The sequence below is a fragment of the Protopterus annectens genome, chromosome 2.part1 (assembly GCF_019279795.1).
Source record: "Protopterus annectens isolate FY-2018-M chromosome 2.part1, PAN1.0, whole genome shotgun sequence".
NCBI lineage: Eukaryota > Metazoa > Chordata > Ceratodontiformes > Protopteridae > Protopterus > Protopterus annectens.
The window spans coordinates 1,884,625,283-1,884,642,309 of NC_056729.1; positions in this window are offsets into that span (position 1 = coordinate 1,884,625,283).

The following is a 17,027-nucleotide window of genomic DNA, read 5'->3' on the forward strand; positions in this document are numbered from 1 at the left end:
GGCAACAGATCAAGTGAGACGTTTTGATGTGTGTGTGTGTGTGTGTGTGTGTGTGTGTGTGTGTGTGTGTGTGTGTGTGTGTGTGTGTGTGTGTGTGTGTGTGTCTGTGTGTCTGTGTGTAGGTGTAGGGTTTTCACTTTTCCTGTTTTACACTGGGGCAGTTTCTATGTGAAACATTGCAAATGTTCTGAGATGTTAGGACAAAAATAATTCCTACAGTTCTTCTAATAGTTGCAGAATACATTTTTTTTGCATCTGAAATAAGTAAATATGATAAGGAAAAAGAGAGACAACTGAAACTCTGTAAAAGTGAACTTTTACACTGGCAACAAAGTAAACTCCAGTCCTTTTCAATGGTTTCAGGGATGGTTTGCCCTGCAAAATTGCTCATTTCCATAAAATGTGCTCCAATCTGGGCATCTGAAAAAGTGGCTATCCTATTTATGGTATCCTGAAATAAGATTTGCGGAGGTGGGAGAGTGCAGGTGTTCATATGAATAGTATATAAATTGCATTAAACTGAACCTGAAATTAATGTATGTCTTTATCTATTCTTCTGTTTTTACTTCTACATCCATTTTATATAACTGGGGGTACATCTGATAAAATAATCTTCCCATTTTTCCAAAGCTTGAAGTTGCTCGCCTTTGCTCTTGCAGATCTTTTTTCTGAGTGAAACCACACTCTGACTTTTTTGATTCTCTGAATACTTAAATCTCGGTTTTGCTGTTATTCTGTTTCTCTGAGATGTGCATGTTAAAGTCATTCACTTTGTCTTTATGTGATTCCTAATAAAGACTGGATAGTTTTGATCACCTGACAACTGTTAACTTGCATATTGCCTTGTGGAAACTGTCCTATAGTTCTACATGTTAGTTTTATGTGTTAGTATTTTTAACAGCTCCTAACTTCCTGGCTAGATCCCCTTGTATCTTTGCTCACTATATATGATGTTTCTAAGGCATCCACTTTTAGTTTCATAAACCATTATAGGATCATACATGTTTACTAGGCTAATGACCATAGAGGCGTTTTTAAGTCTATCTATGCATCTCAAATGTATCTGACAAGTTTATGAACCTTAAGATTATTCTAAGGGGTTATATGTAGGCTAAAGCTTGCTTGGGTAGTCAACTACTTACAGGGTACCTCTGTCCATTAAGGACGTAAGTTCCAGGCCAGTGGTGAATTTCTGATTCCCCATCCACTTTTCTTAGTTACACTTGAATTGGGTTATGGAAGAACTCTGCTTCACATGGATGGGAAACCTGTTCCCTGGAAGGGGTAGTCTCTGAGATACATAGCTTTCTCTCCAACCTGGCCTATTCATGTCCCAAGCAAGGTTTAATCCCAAGATCGGATAATTCTGATGCTATTTGTTTTGCTGATATGCAGAAGGATATCAGAGCAGGATCCAAGGATGCCTTGTATGTCAGACATAGATCACCCCTTAGCAAACTGCAGAAGACTGAGCACAGGGATAGGTTTGAAGCAATCTGCATAAGACATGCTGTTTACACCCTGAATGATAGGCTGACACTTTGCTCACTCATTTTTTTAAGAGCATTTTTCTGTCACTTTAGTTATGACCCCACATCGGCCTTTCATTCATTTTTTGTCTTGATCTTAAGGAATTACCAATATTACAAGAGAATTTTCTTTAAATTTTTTTCTACAGTCTGGGAACATGAAGCATACTGTTAAATGATGGTTAGAAGCTCTTGTATTTAATGTTCCTCGTTTTAATGCAAAAAAATATTTGAATGTTTAATCACAAATTAATCCCAAACTATTTCCTCATCCACCTACATATTCTAATGCTGCCAGACTCTATCACTGTTGTTTATTCCAGTTAGCATACAGTTTGAATCAAGCAGTTCTGGAAACATCTTCCCTCGTGAATAAAATTATTAAATCTGTAGCCGATGTGTTCTATACTTGTTTGTCTTACTTAATTTAAGAGGTGTCCCTGTGGTTGCACATAACACAACCCTACTGTACTGTATAATGATAGTTTGGTTACTGGAAGAGTTATAAAACTGTTTAAATAGGCTGTTAATAAATAAATAAATAGGCTCTTAAATGTGAAAAGCTTTGTATCTCCCATGCTGAGCAGTGATAAGCATCTGGGCTGTAATTGGTTGCATAAATAATGTATCTTAAACAAATAAGCCTTAGTGAGCATGCTGCATTTCACAACCTAATGGTATCGTTAAGCTATCATAAAGACATTTCTGGATCTGAGCAGATTCACTTAAAAATGCTTTTAATATTCTAACATTAAAACTTAATTTAATTTAATTAAAACTGATAGCTTATTTGTTATGCTTGGTAGAATGTGAGTCACAATGGTCAGAATTTGTCATTTTGAGCATTTATTGATGTTCTTCGTGTTTCACTGTTGCAGTCATTACATTTGGGTTATCTGCTTGCAGTATCCCTCAGTCAGCCTGATTATCAAAGTCTTGGGTCCTGAGTAGGTTGCTGTCTCATCTTCTGTGACGTCAGGTAGTCAGGGGTATAAAGCACGCAGCCTATGCCATTACATCAGTCTTTCTTGCTGTGCAGTGCCTGAAGCAGAAGCAGTTTGCAAGTGCCGGTCGGCCGACTCCTGAAATTTTCGTTTTCGAGTTTCAGAACCAAAGTCTTCAACTAAAGCTAAGTACCGCATTGGGGAAACTTTTTCTTGCTCTAAACCGATGTCAGTAAAAGTCAGTAATTGCATTTCTTGTGGAAAGCAAATACCTCATAAAGATTTCCATTCGTACTGTATTCCTTGCCTAGGCCCTGACCACGATGTACCTCGCACTCGGTTTTGTGCCTTATTTAAACCATGAACTATTCATCGTCAGTACATTTTTGCTTGTAAATATTTTGGTGCTCAGTTCAGTTATCCAGCTATGTCTTCGGTAAGCCACCCAACTACCGACATTCCAAAAAAATGCAAAGATAAAGACAGAGACAGTTTGGCTAGGTCCAAAGCTGCTGACAACGCTTCTCCTAAGCTAGTCGCCAGTTCGCTGGTACTCAGTGAGGTGCTTTTGCAGCCCCTGATACCTGCTAGTTCGCCTTTGCAGGCCTCTACTGAGACCCATTCGGAGTCTGGTATGCCGTGAGATGCTTCAATTGTGGAACCTACGGATGTCTCTACCTTGGATGGGTCCAGAGCCGCTGTGCAGGCACCAGCTTCTGAGGGTGTATTCAGGCCTACTGACTTGCATATTAAATCCATGCCATCTTCTTCTTCTAGGCCTAAAATTCAAACCATGCCTAGGAAACCGATGCCCAGACCACATGGTCAGGCCTCTATGCCTAAAAAACAAATGATAAGAATGGCTGAAGACCTTATTACTTTAATCAGGGGAAGCCAACCTTCCCCCTCTAAGAGACCTAGGACTGAATTTGCTTATGATACTTCTGAACAGGATTCTGAAATTTCTGTCTCCTCTGATGACCAGGATTTACCCTTATCTACCTATGAGCATTCTGATGCAGAGGACTCTATTCCCTCTGCTTCTCCCCCAGAGGATTTTTCTTTTGGTGAAACCTTGCATACTCTTAGGGAGCATTTTCACTGGGAAAGCATGGATTACTCTGATTCTAAAAAGAGGCTTGGAGATTTCTTACTTCTGCCCCAACACAGGCCTTTAGCTGTCCCACCTGCGCTGGACATTGTTGATTATGCCTTTTTGGAATCTATCATGGCCCCTGACTCTCTACCTCCTGCTCCCAGAAAACCTGATATATATTACAGGGTTCCTGATTCTCACAAGTTCCTTTTTACAAATCCTATTGCGGATCCTGAGACCATTTCACAGGGACCCAAGGGCATTAAGGCTACTACTGCCAAAAATCCTACCCTCTCTGATAGAGATTCCAGGGCCCTGGATAGATGGGGTAAGAAGGTATACACCTCTGCAACCTAGGCCATCAGGGCCTTAAATTGCCAGTTTCATATGTTAAAGTATCAGCAGCATATTATTGGATTGCTTAAACAGAAAATGATGTTGATTCCTGATTGTGTTGAAAATAAGGATTTACAGAATTTAATGCATTCTGCTGAACAGGTTGGAAAACATACTTTGCAATGTGGTTTTGATTCACTAGAGGCATCTTGCAGGACTGCTGTCACCGGGTCTGTACTTATAAGTCATGCTTGGCTTAAGGAGCAATCTTTGCCAGATCATGTTAAAACTAAATTGCTGGATGCTCCCTTAAATCAGGACTGCCTGTTTGGCACCAAAGCAGAAGTTCTTAAAAAAATGGAGTAAAAAGCTAAATCTATGCAATCTGTTAAAGATTTCTTACAAGTGCAGCCTCCTAGATTTAGTAGGCATTGTCCCTAAAAAAATTGGTCCTTTCCTGCCTCTTCCAGGCCTTCTCAGTTCAAACCCAGAACCAGCAGAACATCCATTCTTCAGTCACAGGGTATGCACAGGTCTAAGCAGGGGGGGCTCCCACTTCCAAATCAGGGAGTAGTAAGACTCTCCCCTATGGTAAACTGTCTCAATGACTTAACTTTGAAACTTGCAAGAACTTCTCAACTGACTGCCCCTGTAGGGGAAAAGATTGCTCTGCAAGCAAAAAAATTGGGAATTCATTACCCAGGACAAGTGGGTTTTAAACATAGTTTCCCAAGGATACAGATTTCAATTCCACACATTACCAACCCCAAACGGTTGGCCAGATCTACCCCCAAATCAGTGGGTAGAGGCTCAAAAGCAAGTACTCTCTCTCTTAAGATTAAAGGCTATTCAGACTGTAACAGAAGAGGAAAAGGGACAAGGTTTCTACTCAAGACTTTTCCTGGTACCCAGAAAAGACAGCTCATGGTGTCCTATCCTAGACCTGTCTATCCTAAACACCTTTTTGGTGATTCCAAAATTCAAGATGCTAACTCTTCACCAGTTGCTTCCCATGATAGGCAAGGATGCCTGTTTGGCAACACTGGATTTAAAGGAAGCCTACCTGCACATCCCAATCAGGGAATCTTGCAGAAAATACCTATGCTTCAAAGCAGGCTGCATGCACTATCAGTTCTCTGCACTGCCCTTTGGCTTATCTACTGCACCCAGGATATTCACAAAGTGCCTAGCTCCAGTCATTGCATTTTGCAGGCAAAGAAATATTCAAATATACCCATAACTGGATGATTGTCTAATTCAGGCAGAAAGCCAGGACATACGTCTGCATCATCTGGCATTTGTACAAAAGGTGTTAACTTGTCTGGGGTACACCATAAACGAAAAGAAATCACAGCTGGTGCCCTGTCAACAAATTATATTCCAGGGAGCAAGATGGAACACAGCTTCCCAGATGGCTTTCCTCATGCCAGAGAACAAATTCATTTGACAACTTACTTCAAACTAATGGCCACAAAAACCCTGCTATCTGCAAGACAAATACTGCAAACCTTGGGGTTCATGGCCTCGTGCATTCTACTAATTCCATATGCAAGACTGCATATGAGGAAACTACAATGGTATCTCAAAAGCCTATGGTGTCAACATTCATAGGATCTAGAAGCAATGATTCCTATCATACCTTGCCTATGGTTGGAATTCCTTTGGTGGGAAGAGGCCTGGCATCAAAACAAGGGACTCCCTTTCACTCTACCCCCTGCTGCCCAAACCCCAACAGATGCATCAGACTATGCATGAGGGGCTCACCTGGCAGGGAAGTGCATTCAGGGCAAATGGAACCCGAGACAGATGCACCTGCATGTCAACCAAAAAGTAATGTTAGCTGTACAGAATGCCCTGACAGCCTTCAAGGACCACATTCTTCCAGGACAATTAATGGTAAAGATGGACAACACCACTGTTATGTGATACATAAACAAGCAGGGGGGGTACCCATTCTTACCCCCTCTGCAGACTAGCCATGGCTCTGTGGAACACAGCCTTGAGCTACCAAGTGCATCTACAGGCTCAATTCCTGCCAGGAAAACTAAATACACTGGCAGACGAACTAAGCAGAAATTTCATGGACCCACACGAGTGGAAACTGGAACCACAGACTTTCAAAATGTTGATCAACAAATGGGGGAGCCCAGATATAGACCTGTTTGCCTCCCCGCAGGGCTACCAATTGGACAAATTCTGCACAAGGACTTCTCACAAACAAACTTGGAAAGTGGATGCTCTGTCCTTCAGCTGGAAAAATCTATGAGTTTATGCCTTTCCTCCTCTGCCTCTCCTCTCCAAAATTCTACTAAAGATCAAACAGGACAAACCAAAGATGATATTGATTGCACCAGACTGGCCACGTCAACACTAGTACCCCCTCTTGCGCAGTGTGTCACAGCTGGCCCCATGGCACTTGCCTCAGACCCCTACCCTGCTGTCTCAGCAGGAGAGCCAGATTTTCACCCCCAGCTTCAAACCCTCAACTTGGCAACCTGGCTATTAACCTAATCTCTCCATTACCATCCCTCAGAAAACAAGTGCTGAATGTCATTTTGCAGGCAAGGAGGCCTAGTACTAGAAAATCTTATGTTGAAAAATGGAAAAGATTCTGTGCCTGGAACCAAACTCAATGGATGGCCACAGCAGCGCCCAATTTACCTCAGATTCTTCAATACTTGACTGAGATGCTTCACAAGGGCCTTTCTTTTTCCTCCATCAAAATTCATGCCTCAGCCATTTCAGCTCATTACAACACAGAACCACCCCGCTTTTCTCATCCACTGCTCAAGCAGTTCCTCAGAGGGGCCAAAAACTTAAGACCACCAAGGAGAGCCACAACTCCAGCCTGGGACCTTAACTTTGTATTGGAAAAACTCACTCTTCCTCCTTTTGAGCCAACTGCAACTGCAGAGTTAAAATTCCTTTCTTGGAAAACAGCTTTCCTTTTAGCAATCACTTCAGCAAGAAGGGTATCTGAATTACAGACCCTTAAGGCAATGGAGCCTTTCATCATCTTCCATGCAGACAGGGTGTCCCTCAGGACCAATCCCTCTTTCATGCCCAAGGTGGTATCCAGTGTGGCTCTTAATCAGTCCATTCATTTGCCAACCTTCTTTTGTAATCCTCCAAACAAAGGGGACCAGATACTGCACTCCTTAGATGTGCACAGACAACTTAGATTTTACTTGGACAAGACTAAACCTCAAAGGAAATCTGAACAACTGCTGGTGGCATTTGCTGCAGGGGCAGAGGGGAAGGTTATTTTAAAGCAAACCATTCTAAATGGATAGGCCATTGCATTCATTTCTGCTATAAGCACCATGGAAAACCTATCCCACAGGGGATTAGACCCCTTTCAACCAGGGCTGCATTTACCTCTACAGCCTTTCTCAGAGGTGTCCCTACCAGAGACATCCTAGAAGCTGCTACCCGGAGTTCTGTGCATACTTTCACCAAGCATTACCATTTGCCAATTTTCTCTAAATCCAGAGCTGTCTTTGCCACTGCAGTCTTGCAGGGCCTTATAGCAGGTCTTAATGCTATCTAACTTCCTCATCCCATCCTTAGCTTTGGGATTCTACCCAAATGTAATGACCGCAACAGTGAAACACGAAAGGAGGGTGGCCTAATGGTTAAGGTGTTTGCCTTACAGACCCAGGGTGCAGGATTTGAGTCTCACAAGGGATAATTGGCAAGGTTTAAAATGGCTTGCAAGGGCAGTTAGCTTAGTACTAATCTATGAACCTATGAAGATAGTACAGTTGTGTACACTTACCATAAATGTAGATGTTCAAGTGTATTCACTGTTGCAGCCATGGTTACCCTTCCTCCAGCCCCCTGACTTCTTTTGGCTATACCTCTATTCTCCTTTACTATACTTAAAAGCTTTTTGGTGTATTTGCTTTTTTGTTGGAGGTATAACCTTGTATGTATATATATATATATATATATATATATATATATATATATATATATATATATTTAATTGCTTCACATTAAGGGGGGCAGCTGACATCTGGGGCAAGAAAAACTGATGTAATGGCGTCGGGTGCATGCTGACTACCTGAAATCATGGAAGATGAGACAGCAACCGACGCAGGACCCAAGACTTTGATAATCAGGCTGGCTGAGGGCTACTGCAAGTAGATAACCCAACTGTAATGACTGCAACAGTGAATACACTCGAACATCTACATTTATGGTAAGTGCACACAACTGTACATGTTCTTCGTGTTTCACTGTTGCAGTCATCACATTTGAGTTATCTGCTTGCAGTAGCCCCCAGTCAGCTTGATTAACAAAGTCTTGGGTCCTGCGTCAGTTGCTGTCCCTTCTTCCATGACATCAGGTCTTCAGGGGTATAAAACATGCAGCCAATGCCATTACATCAGTCTTTCTTGCTGTCCGGTGCCCGAAGCAGAAGCAGTTCGCAAGTGCTGGTCGGCCGACTCCTGAAATGTTTGTTTTCAAGTTTCAGAACCAAAGTCTTCAACCTAAAGCTAAGTACCCCGTTGGGGAAACTTTTTCTTGCTCTAAACCGATGTCAGTAAAAGTAAATAATTGCATTACTTGTGGAAAGCAAATACCTCATAAAGATTTCCATTTGTACTGTATTCCTTGCCTAGGCCCTGACGACGACGTACCTCTCTGTCGGTTTTGTGCCTTATTTAAACCCCAAGCTATCTGTTGTCGGTATATTTTTGCTTCGAGATATTTTGATGCTCGGTTCAATTATCCTGATATGTCTTCAGCAAGCCATCCGACTACCGACATTCCGAAAAAACGCAAAGATAAAGACAGAGACAGGCTGCCTAGGTCCAAAGCTGCTGACGACACTTCTCCTAAGCCAGTCGCCAGTTCGCTGGTACTCAGTGAGGTGCTTTCGCAGCCCCTCATACCTGTTACTTCAGATTTGCAGGCCTCTACTGAGACCCATTCGGAGTCTGGTATGCTGCGAGATGCTTCAGTTGTGGAACCTGCGGATGTCTCTACCTTGGATGGGCCCGGAGCCGCTGTGCAGGCACCGGCTTCTGAAGGTGTATTCAAGCCTACTGACTTGCATATTAAACCAATGCCGTCTTCTTCTTCAAGGCCTAAAAGACGTACCATGCCTAGAAAACTGAAGCCCAGACTGCATGGTCAGGCCTCTATGCCTAAAAAACAAATGATAAGAATGGCTGAAGACCTTATTCCCCCTCTAAGAGACCTAGGACTGAGTTTGCTTATGATATTTCTGACCAGGATTCTGAATTTTCTGTTTCCTCTGATGACCAGGATTTACCCTTATCTACTTATGAGGATTCTGATGCTGAGGATTCTGTTCCCTCTGCTTCTCCCCCAGAGGATTTCTCTTTTGGTGAAACCTTGCATACTCTCAGAGAGCATTTTCATTGGGAAGGTCAGGATTTCTCTGATTCTAAAAAGAGGCTTAGGGATTTCTTACTACTGCCCCAGCACAGGCCTTTAGCCATACGTCCTGTACTAGACATTGTTGATGATGCCTTTTCGGAATCTAGCTTGGCCCCTGACTCTTTACCTCCTGCTTCCAGAAAACCTGACAGATATTACAAGGTCCCTGGCTCTCACAAGTTCCTTTTTAAAAATCCTACTGTGGACCCTGAGACCATTTCACAGGGACCCAAGGGTATTAAAGCTACTACTGCCAAAAATCCTACCCACTCTGATAGAGATTCCAGGGAGCTGGATAGATGGGGTAAGAAGGTATACACTTCTGCAACTTTAGCCATTAGGGCTTTAAACTGCCAGTTTCATGTGCTAAAAGTATCAGCAGCATATTATTGGATTGCTTAAACAGAAAATGATGTTGATTTCTGATTGTGCTGAAAATAAGGATTTACCGGATTTACTGCACTCAGTTGAACAAGTTGGAAAACATACTTTGCAATGTGGTTTTGATTCACTAGAGGCATCTTGCAGGGCTGCTGTAACTGGGTCTGTACTTATAAGGCATGCTTGGCTTAAGGAGCAATCCTTGCCAGATCATGTTAAAGCGAAATTAGGGTATGCTCCCTTAAACCAGGACCGCAACAAGGCAGAAGAAGTTCTTAAAAAGATGGAGGAGAAAGCAAAATCTATGCAAACTGTTAAAGATTTTTTAAAAGTACAACCTTCAAAGTTTAGTAGGTATTGGCCTTCCAAGAACTGGTCCTTTCCTGCCTCTTCCAGACCTTCTCAGTCCAAACCCAGATCCAGCAGAGCTCCCAGATTTCAGTCCCAGGGTACACACAGGACTAAGTAGTGGGGGGCCTCCAATCTGGGAGTAATAAAATGCCCCCAATGGTAAACTGTCTCAATGACTTCTTTTTAAAACTTCCAAGCACTTCTCAACTAACTGCCCTTTTGGGGGGAAAGATTGCTCTTCATGCAAAGAACTGGGAACTCATTACCCAGGACAAATGGGTTCTAATTATATTGTCCCAGGGATACAGATTTCACTTCCACACATTACCAACAACAAGCAAATGGCCAGATCTACCCCCAAATCAGTGGGCAGATGCCCAAAAGTAAGTAGTTTCTCTTTTAAGCATGGGGGCTATTCAGTTGGTACTAGAAGAGGAAAAGGGACAAAGTTTCTACTCAAGACTTTTCCTGGTACCCAGAAAAAACAGTTCATGGCATCCTATCCTGCACCTGTCTACTCTAAACACCTTTTTGGTGATTCCAAAATACAAGATGCTGACTCTTCACCAGTTGCTCTCTATGCTAGGCAAAGATGCCTGGTTGGCAACACTAGATTTAAAGGAAGCATATCTGCACATCCCTATCAGGGAATCTTGCAGAAGATACCTTCGCTTCAAAGCAGGCTACACGCACTGTCAGTTCTCTGCACTGCCCTTTAGCTTATCTACTGCGCCCAGGGTATTCACAAAGTGCCTAGCTTATCTACTGCGCCCAGGGTATTCACAAAGTGCCTAGCTTATCTACTGTGCCCAGGGTATTCACAAAGTGCCTGGCTCTAGTCATTACATTTTGCAGGCAAAGAAATATTCAAATATACCCATACCTGGACAATTGTTTAATTCAGGCAGAAAACCAGGACATACTTTTGAATCATCTGGCGTTTGTACAAAGGGTGCTGACTTGTCTGGGGTAGACCATAAATGAAAAGGAATCACACCTGGTACCCTGTCAACAAATTAAATTCCTGGGAGCAAGCTTGAATGCAACTTCCCAGATGGCTTTCCTCACGCCAGAGAAACAAATTCATTTGACAACCTACTTCAAACAAGTGGCCACAAAAACCCTGCTATCTGCAGGGCAAATACTACAAGCCTTGGGGTTCATGGCCTCCTGCATTCTTCTAATTCCATATGCAAGACTGCATATGAGGAAACTACAATGGTATCTAAAAAGCCTATGGTGTCAACATTCTCAGGATCTAGAAGCAATGATTCCTATCATACCTTGCCTACGCCTAGAGTTTCTTTGGTGGGCAGAGGCCTGCCACCAAAACAAGGGATTACCATTCACATTACCCCCTGCTGCCCAAACCCTAACAACAGATGCATCAGACTATGCATGGGGGGCTCACCTGGCAGGGAAGTGCATTCAGAGCAAATGGAACCCAAATCAAATGCACCTGCATATCAATCAAAAAGAAATGTTAACTGTACAGAATGCTCTGACTGCCTTCAAGGACCACAATCTTCCAGGACAATTAATGATAAAGATGGACAACACCACTGTTATGTGGTACATAAACAAGCAGGGAGGTACACATTCTTACCCCCTCTGCAGACTAGCCATGGCATTGTGGAACACAGCCCTGAGCTACCAAGTGCATCTACAAGCTCAATTCCTGCCAGGAAAACTGAATACACTGGCAGACGAACTAAGCAGAAACCTCATGGACCCACACGAGTGGAAACTGGAACAAGGATTTTCAACATGTTGACAAGCAAATGGGGGAGCCCAGATATAGACCTGTTTGCCTCCCCCTATAACTATTAATTGAACAAATTTTGCACAAGGACTCCCCACAAACAAGCTTGGAAAGTGGATGCTCTGTCCTTCAGCTGGAAAAACCTATTAGTTTATGCCTTTCCTCCTCTGCCTCTGCTCTCCAAAGTAGTACTAAAGATGAAACAAGACAAACCAAGGATGATTCTGATTGCACCAGACTGGCCACGCCAGCAATGGTACCTCCTCTTATGCAGTGTGTCACTGTTGGTCCCATGGCACCTGCCCCAGACTCCTACCCTATTGTCTCAGCAGGAGAACCAGATCCTGCACCCTCAGCTTCAAACACTGAACCTAGCAGCCTGGCTAATTACCTAATCTCTCCTTTACCATCCCTCAGTAAACCAGTGATGGATATCATTTTAGAGGCAAGGAGGCCTAGAACTAGAAAATCTTATGCTGAAAAATGGAAAAGATTCTGTGCCTGGAACCAATCTCAAGGGATGAGCACAGCAGTGCCCAATTTACCTCAGATTTTGCAATACTTAACTGAGATGCTTCACAATGGCCTGTTTTTCTCCTGCATCAAAATTCATGCCTCAGCCATTTCATCTCATTATAGCACAGAACCTCCCCTCTTCTCTCATCCACTGCTCAAGCAGTTCCTCAGGGGGTCCAAAGATTTACGACCACCCAGGAGAGCTCCAACTCCAGCATGGGACCTTAACTTTGTATTGGAAAAACTCACTCTTCCTCCTTTCAAGCCAGCTGCTACTGCAGACGTAAATTTCCTTTCTTGGAAAACAGCTTTCCTTTTAGCAATCGCTTCAGCAAAAGGGTATCTGAATTACAGGCCCTCATGGCAGTGGAGCCTTTCATCATCTTTCATGCAGACAGGGTGTCTCTCAGGACCAATCCCTCCTTCATGCCCAAGTTGGCATCCAGTGTGGCCCTCAATCAGTCCATTCATTTGCCAACCTTCTTTCCTAATCCACAGAGTAAAGGGGAACGGGTACTGCACTCCTTAGATGTGCACAGACAACTTAGATTTTACTTGGACAGGACTAAACCTCAAAGGAAATCTGAACAACTGCTGGTGGCATTTGCTGCAGGGGCAGAGGAGAAGGCTATTTCAAAGCAAACCATTTACAAATGGATAGGCCATTGCATTCATTTCTGCTACAAGCAGCGTCGAAAACCTAACCCACAGGGGATTAGACCCCACTCACCCAGGGCTGCATCTACCTCTACAGCCTTTCTCAGAGGCATCCCTACCAGGGACATCCTAGAAGCTTCTACCTGGAGTTCTGTACATAATTTCACCAAGCATTACCATCTGCCAATTTTCTCTAAATCCAGAGCTGGCTTTGCCACTGCAGCCTTGCAGGGCCTTATAGCTGGTCCTAATGCTATCTAAATTCCTCCTCCCATCCTTTGCTTTGTGAATCTACCCAAATGTGATGACTGCAACGGTGAAACACGAAGAACATAATACAGATGTGTACACTTACCATAAATGTAGATGTTCGAGTGTATTCACTGTTGCAGTCCAGGTTACCCTCCCTCCAGCCCCCTTACTTCTTTTTTCTATACCTCTACTCTCCTTTATTATGCTCAAAAGCTTTTTGGTGTATTTGCTTTTTTGTTGGAGGTATAACCTTGTATACTTATAGATTTAATTGCTTCCCATTAGGTGGGCACCTGACCTCTGGGGCAAGAAAAACTGAGGTAATGACGTCGGCTGCATGTTTTTTACCCCTGATGACCTGACATCATGGAAGAAGGGACAGCTACCGACGCAGGACCCAAGACTTTGTTAATCAGGCCGACTGAGGGCTACTACAAGCAGATAACCCAATGGTGATGACTGCAACAGTGAATACTCTCAAACATCTACATTTATGGTAAGTGTACACAGCTGTACTTTTCTGGCTTTATCAAGAAGAGTCATTGTACTGTATATTGATGGCAGTTTTACTGAAACTTGTTTTTTTCTTCCATGATATATATATCTTATACATATTATATATACATATTTATATAAAAAAACAAAATTCAGTGCACATGCCCAGTAATTTATAACTTGGAGGAGGTAAACAATAAAACACCAGATGTATCCCCTACCTAACCAATATTAGCTTCCCTTTAGCTAGAAATAGCATAATTCTTGCTTATGTGAAAAAGCATCTTCAGTAAATAAAGTAAATAAATATGTAAAATAAACTGATGCCAGAAATCTCTTCTGAATCTGTACTTTCTCCTGGGGGCTGCAAAATATCTTGAGTGCCAAACGTCTCTTTGATGCTGTAAAATATCTCTAGAGGTGCCTATTGGCTAATAAAACATATTAAAAATGAGCCAGTTTATAGTATTTAAAAATTTGCTTAAGAAAATATAAAAATAACTCCTTAGGACAGTTAAAGCAAAAATAAGAGCACAATTATATGATAACTTGCTGCATAAAAAGCTAAAAATGTCAAATCAAAGAATCAAAAACTATTTACAAGCTTCCCATTTGAAAACCGCTCAAATCAAAGTTCCAAACACATAACAGCATACTTGAGAATTTCCTCGACTTAATTCCAGTATCAAAAGTCCAATGGAGATGCATCAATCAAACCTCGATTTATGAGTAATTAGAGTCTTCAGATATTAACCAGATCACTGTTACACTCACTCGAATTATTTTTAATAACAAATAAAACTGACGCCAAAATTCTATTCCAACAAACCTTTTTCCTGGAAATTTGAAAAAATCTTGAACCTGCTGCTCGGCTCCTGTAGGTCATAAAATATCTTGAGTGTCTTGAAGGATCAAGAATCTATAGAAATAACTTAAAAGCACACCAGAAGTATCAGAGTTAGATAAAACAACGCTTAGTGACTCTCTTGTGTTGTCATTTAAAGTAAATCTGCTCAGGAAAAAAAATCTTAAAATCAATATTTCTCATTAACTTTATTTAAGAGAAAAACAAAAGCAGTTATGGCACATGAGCATCTCTCAGTATTAATTACTGTAACAGTTGCTGCCCAAAAGTAAACCAAACAGAGGAGGCATGTCCAACCAGTGCTCGTCATTAGTTTTAACACATTAGAATAAAGGGTTTATTTACAAAGCTTAAGTTACTGCCATTTGTTTAAACAACATTGGTGCCAAACATATAGCATAAATTAAAACAGTGAAAGATAGTAACGCTAATACAAAGAACCAAACAAATAAAAGTAAATAAATTGCCAATCTCATTCAACACATTTTATGATCAACTTTCTTATCAGGAAACGTGTTCTTTCTATAAGCAGAATGTGAGTTTAACGAATAGCTGTGTTATGGTAATATAAACATTTAAGGAAATAAAAAATAAAAAGTCAGTCTAGTAAAAAAACAAGTTAATCGAATAAAGTTCATATCAGGTTAAGTTGGTATACAACACTGACACAAGACATAATGTGATAAGAGGAACAATATCCCTCCCCAGGCAGCGTGAGTCCTCTTAAAAGTGATAAAAACACTGAAGGCGTGACTGATACCCACTTTAAAGCAGTCTGAGGTGAAACAAATAAAGGAGAAACAAAACCAGACAGTTAGGCATTTAAAGAAAGTTTGAGCGAGTAAGATTTCTGCATTCAGTTGTCTCCAGTGCTGCTTAATTATTAAAAAAGCCAAAACTTGCTCAGTGGTGGTACAAAGGGAGCCATGGTGTGCTCTGTCAGCATAAGGCTAGTGTATTATTATTATTAAACATCACCAGTTTCTATGGTTCAAGACTACCTAAAAATAGATAAAGGCACCTACCATTTTTAAAATGAGACTCAGAAAGTATGAACAAATACCACTGTGAAAATTAAAAATAAAAATGATTAAGATTAATAAATAATACTGGTTCTTTTGATGTCTTTGCCAAACCTTCTTTAGATCTGCCTGTAAAGGGCCTAAATAAAATAGCCCAGGATATAATAAATATCTAAAAAGGAACTAAAAACAATGAAAACAGTATAATAAGGATAAATATAGATGTAAATATAAAAAAAGAAAAATAACAGTAAAATGGAGCAAAATAATATTTAGTAATGGAGTATGGGAGGGGAAAGAGGGTGGGGTGGCGAGAACAAAATGAAAATATTACACATTATACTAAGTGGACAGGGGTGCAACAATAAAAGGGGAGAAGAAAACACAGGGGTGAAAGTGAAAAAAAGGGAGGGGTTGCGTTTGCCAAAAAATGAAGTAGGTGTTAGAACAGCGTCTTAATTAAAGCACACAGTACATGAGCTGCAGTATAAAATATTACATCTTAACAACTGTTATTTAGAATATTAGTTAATATAGGTATAAGCTAGACCAGGCAAGTAAAATAACTGTTAAAAGGTTGATCTCCTTGCTAAACAGAAGGGACCAAAATAGTGGAATTAAAACAACTTCATTAAAAACTGAAAGAACCAGGGACTGTGTTATGTACTGTAAAGCAGAGATGGAAGAAGTCTTACGGATATGTATGACCTAATGTAAGGAAACAAAAAACAAACTATGCATAATATAATTAATCAAAGTTAAACAAATAAAAATTTAAAAAAAAAATGCGATAAACAAGCCAAATGAAATATTTTATTTATTTAAGTCTGATGACCGGGGAAGTCCACTGGGCCAAGAAGAGCCCATTTTCAGTGGAGGCCCGGGGAGAAAAGTTCCACAATAATTGCAAGTTACATTTCACTTGTTACAAAACGACACAGTTCGTCTTCTTCTTTCTTCTTCTTTCAGCTGCTCCCGTTAGGGGTCGCCACAGCAGATCAACTGTTTCCATTTCTTCCTGTCCTCTGCATCTTGCTCTGTCAAATCAACCACCTACATATCCTCTCTTACCACATCCATAAACCTTATCTTAGGCCTTCCTCTTTTCCTGTTACTGGTAGCTTCATCCTTAGCATCTTTTTCCCAATATACTCTGCATCCCTCCTCAGCACATGTCCAAACCAACATAATCTTGCCTCTCTGGCTTTGTCTCCAAACCTTCCAACCTGGGCTGACCCTCTAATATACTTATTCCTAATCCTGTCCATCCTTGTCACACCCAGTGCAAATCTTAACATCTTCAACTCTGCCATGTCAAGCTCTGACTCCTGCCTTTTTGTCAATGCCACTGTCTCCAACCCATATAACATAGCTGGTCTCACTACCCTCTTGTAGACCTTCCCTTTCAC